Source organism: Pieris rapae, chromosome 14 (assembly GCF_905147795.1).
Source record: "Pieris rapae chromosome 14, ilPieRapa1.1, whole genome shotgun sequence".
In the NCBI taxonomy this organism is placed as follows: Eukaryota; Metazoa; Arthropoda; class Insecta; order Lepidoptera; family Pieridae; genus Pieris; species Pieris rapae.
In genome coordinates, this window is record NC_059522.1 from 1,894,263 (window position 1) to 1,899,953 (window position 5,691).

Sequence of the window (5,691 nt, forward strand, 5' to 3'; positions counted from 1 at the left end):
TTTCCTTTTATATATAAGATAATTAACCAAGAAATGAAAATTATATAGGAATTTTAATCAATTTATATTAATTATTTATTTAAGGCTTGAACAGTGTTCAAATCGGTCAACGAGCCCTAGTTTAAATTAAATTGTTGGAAGAACTGTCGCTCATATCCATTTGAAAAAAAATATATATTGTGGGTTGAAGCCTACTGTATCGATTGATAAAACCAAAAAAGATAAAAGCTATACCAATTTCCCAAAAAAAAATTTACCATCGAACCGTAGATTAGACATAAATTACAAATTCGCTCCAAAACGGTTAATGCGATTTATTTTAATCTTACACGTATTATTAGATATAGCATATATTATTATTTTGATAAAAAAAAAATGTATTAATTCGTTTCCTGGGCATGGAAAGTAATAAAAGCTAAATAAACTCAAGCGCAATAGGCTTCCCCCGGCAATTTCACACCCGCGAGCCCTGCATGCGGCCTGTTTCAGTCCACCTCAACGCTTAGCGACGGGAGGACTACGCTTGTGTTTTGGAGCCAATAATAATTAAATATTTGCGTATTTTAGTTTTTACCCGCGGATTTTTTTAGAAATGCCAAAATATAAAATGAAATATCAAGTGAGGCGAGGACATGAACTTCGGAAATTATTGTATGTTATAAGTATATGTATATAAGTACCTACCCAAACAAAACTCAAATTTAGAGTTGTCAAGTTTCAAGTGCAACTTGTACAACAAAGTAAAATAAGTTGCTGAACCTGATACCTGATGGAATCTGAAAGTGGGTACTGGATCTCGAGGATGGTAAGCAGTAGACATACTATCGTTTCGCTAAGCTGATTACAACGAGCTCAATGACGGTATGTCTACTGCTTACCATCCTCGAGATCCAGTACCAACCTTCAGAGTCCATCGTCAGCTGATGATGATGACTCGGTTTCGGTATTTTAGCAATACTGACATTAAAAAGTTTTAACCTCAGAACGAATTAAACATGTAAAAACATCATGTATGTACTAGTTAAATAATTGGCAGCCACCATTTTTTCTAGCCCAATATTTACTTATAAATTTTTATATTTAGCTAATAATTGGTTTCGTATTCACGTAGTTTTATTAGACTATTTACTATTTTGTTAGACGGCGTTAGGAAATTATTGTTTGTAGTAGAGGTCAAATCCTCAAAGTCATCGGCGTATGTTAGAGTCTTAATTGATTATTTTCATATAACACAAACATCGTAACCATGGCAACCATACCAACTTCTATTGACGTTTTATAAGTAGAAAAATTAAAACTCAGTTAGTAGCGTAGTACTTTTTTTTCCTTTGATTCTAAGTGGCGTTTGTGTTTTGGATATTATACTTAGCTTAAGCTAATTACACAGTAGGATAAAGACGAAAGGAAGAATTGACCTAACTTCCTCGGTGATATCTTCATTGTCCCTTGTATCTTTAGCTTAATAGTTTTGATTCATAGCTGTTGATCTATACATGGTCATGTTATCAATTCAAAGTCACCTGACTGGGCATAATGTGTATGTGTTATTAATAAGTTTATTCCTTATTGAAAATAAAGTATTTTTGTTTATCAGCATCAATGCTCGTTTCTTTACGATCCTACTTTTTATCAATTCATACTTTCTTCTCAGCGCGGCGTCTACGACGTTTACAGCTATCGACTGAATTTCGTAAACCTAGATATATATCTCAAGCAAACACTTTTAAATCTTTACATATGAAATCTATTTGCATTTTCTGGATGAGAAAACTAAATAAAAAGTGTGCGTGTACCTTATTCTTTGAAAAATGATCTACTATTTGCAACTTGACTGATATTGGTTAAATAAAGTTAAATTATACAAAGTTAAACGAAAGGCTTTTATTATCATAGACTTGAATGCAAATATTACAATTATTTCATTTTACCTTATTACTACTATGATTATAACAGAATTTCATTAATTGTAATAAAATTATTACTATTATTGTTATCGTTATTATATATTTTTGTTATTAATGGCTTCGAATCAACCATGATAGGGACAAGAAACAGATGACGGTTAATTTTTTCCAACGCCAATAAAGAAGTTTCACTTCCAAAAGATCGAACGTCGAAGCAAACGAATGAAGCGTATGGCGTAGTTTTGCTCTTTCGCGAACTTTGTAAACGTTTTGGACATTCATAAGCATACCTTAAGTCGCATCTGAAAGAAAGAAAGAAAGAACTTATTAGACACAATATACATTGAATGTTTCTAGAAAGTAGAGTGCACTGGCCCCCTAAATTGATTAAATAAATTTTGATGTGATTTGATTTGATTTGACATTTTGTACATAGGAATAGGGGAAGAAATAATTGGTAAACGATACAGATGAAGACCGCTCACAAGATGGCCGGATGGTATAAACGGCTGGCTTGAGCTTAATGGAGCTTGCCCTAGCAAACTTAGTAGAAAATAGATATTATTTATTAAGTACAGAAAACAATTAGTAAAAAAATTCTTTAATTTACTGTTTTAAAGATTCTAATAGGATAAAGTTTGATTTAATTTTGTAAGAAAAAAAGTTATCGTAAGAAAAACTTAATATAACTAAGTATTAAAAATATACTAAATCAAAATATATAATTAATAAAACATGCCCACATGTTTGGGTAAATTATATATAGCTTACTTCAATAATTTTTTATCATTGCAAAGGTAGATTTTATATAGCTTAAAAGTCTTACTGGCAGAAAACTAATAATCGATTTTCAACGCCTTTCTCAATTTTCAAAGCCAATGAACCTCCCGGAGTTTGTGAATTTCTGGTCAGCCTGGTTTGAAACGGTACTTGACAGACAGAATAGAAATGCAAATTTAGTGTTTGTATATGGAAACAATTGTTCATAATAATGATCTCCTTCCAGTCCCACCAAATTCAACGAATGTCTTTGGTCACACTGTCTACACAAAAAGGGTATCAAGTGATACACAGTAGACACACACAGTAGTAGTATAGACAGTGTGACCACTTCCATATATTACTATAAAACAATTTTTATTAGTTCTAATTCACAATTAAATTCTAAATAATTTTAATTACTTACAGTGGATGTTATTATGACTATTATATATATTTAAAAATGGAATGAAATTATTTTAAAACTTATAAACGTGTGAATTCTAAACAATATTTAATTTATACTACAAATCTAAACAATTTAAATAAACATGATAAAATATTTGGCATATGGATAAAATACCTTGCCTTTTCACTCATCGACTTTTACTTTCCATTTATATAACATAACAATAACTATTCTGAAAATATAACTAAAAAATATTATTAAAAGGGACTATAGGCAAGGTTCCGAAGCTAGCAGCGTTCCCCCTTTGAATAGCTATTCGATTGTATACTAACTTGTTGAACTTTATGTTCTACACTTTCTTTGCGTTTAAATTAACATAGCAAGTAAATGCGATTTACTTTGTAACTTTGGTTTTAGCCGGCCCATTATGACGTTGAAGTGAAATTTTAATGCGGGCTAATGAACTTTTTTAACATCATACGTATTGCTAAATTGTTTTGCAACTGTAGAAATAGGTACTATTGTTAGTGGATGTTGCAAAGTGTTCTTCTAATAAATATAAATTTTTTGTTAGATTTTTTAACCATTGTATGTTAAGTCTACAGATTGTGAGGTTGTAAAAAGAGATAAATGTAGTGTTAGATGTAAGAAATACACATTTATGGCCACAAATGCTAGCAACGCACCATTTCGTAACTTCCAATACAGATTTTAAGACATTGTTTTATTTTTAATACATGTGTCTTTTCTTATTTATTATTAAAGCTTACCGCATCATACATAGAACTACATCTACGGTATATAAAAAAAATATTCGATCTAAAATGTATGACAATTGAAACATAAGTGTTACAAAATAAATAAAAATGAAATTACCAGAAGTTTAAGGTAAGGCAGAAAAAAATATCATCAGCAATAAAATAACTAATAAAATTCTAACCAAATTACTAATAAGTATATTTATAAGAATGTGTCTAATAACTCTATTTACACTCTCTAATAATTAATGGTAGACACTCCGTTCTTGTGTTTTATTTTTTTTTCACTTACAACTATTTTGCAAATTCTAATGAATTTTTATATGGCTTGATACCAAATTTTGAAAACCATTGCTTCACCAGCGCTACGGATATTGAGAGAACTTAAAAATTATCGTACAAACATGTCGGAATGGGTATCAAAATTGAAAGTCACAGACTACCAGTGCTTATTCAAATTTACATAATGTCGTACATATTTAAATTGTAAATTTAAATATGTAGTCTTTTTCAAGAAATATTAGTAAATTGTGAGTGAAAAATGTAACTTATAATTCCTGAATAGGCAAGTCTGATAAATACGGCTATTCTAATGTGTTTTGTTTGTAGGTAGATTAGTACAATGGATCAGAGAAACTCACACTAAGAATGGAGAGTGGAGAGCTTCAACGGCTTCTTGGCATTTCAGGCTATGCACCAATTTTTAATCATACCACAAGAGGTAATTCTCATATACGAACAAGTATTACAATAGAACGATGTTTTGGTGTTTGAAGCAACGATTTAGGTGTCTTCTTTTTGGATTCTCAGCGTCATTAGTCAAATGCCAATTTATATACAGTAGCACTAGCAATCGTCCACAATATTGCTATGGATATGAAGGAAGACCTGGATGTTACTGAGTATGCTCCAGAAGAACCAAGGCAATCAGGCTGGACAAGCTGCTAGTGCTTCTTTTATTGAAACATATATTGAATGCTGTTTTATTTACATAGGTCATAGGTGCTATAGTTAAGGACGTAAAATAAATTAAAAAAGTTATTGTTTTTTGCGCCAATTACAATTTGCGCCTTCGTACATGATTCTGTCTAGCCCAGTGATTCCCAAAGTGGTCTATATCGACCCCTAGTTGTCTATGACAACCTGCAAGGGAAAACTACGTCAGCGAAAAAAAAAATTTGGCGGTCCATGAAATGAAAATGGGGGCCACGATAGTGAACACATACACTGATAGTGCCTATTTACTACTAATACTATTTTATAATATCAAACCATATACATTATTTATAAAAGTACCTATGAAGTAAAAAAAATTATAAATGTTTAAATTATAAATGTTTATAAAAAATTATAAAATTGTGTAAGTTGTAGAATGTTGGTAGTCGCTTTGTAGCCGCAATACATTTTGAACTTGTACAAACAAAAAAAAAATCAATCCAATTAATAAATGTATAAATTAACATGTGTTTTTACTTTAAGTTTTTAACACTAAACATCACTACAGTTATAAATTTACAGGAAATCAATGTCAGGTACCTACCAAACCAAAGTCTACCCAACGCGGAAAAACATGGCAAGGGGTCTACGACACAAAAAAGTTTGAGGAACTCTGGTCTAGCACATTGTGTGTGTGAGACAGTGTGTCTTGTCTTCGGCAGCCATCTGCCTAAGCTTGGTTGCAAGCTCTTCCTGCAAACACTGATATATATAGATATTATATTTAATCATCCTGTATTATTTAAAAATAAATCAGTCCCGATTAAAATTCAAATTCACGAACCTATTGACTTTTATTATAATTAATAGTTAATATAAGTGACTCAATTTACTTTCTTGAGTGAGTGCTTGTTGTGCTCGTAAG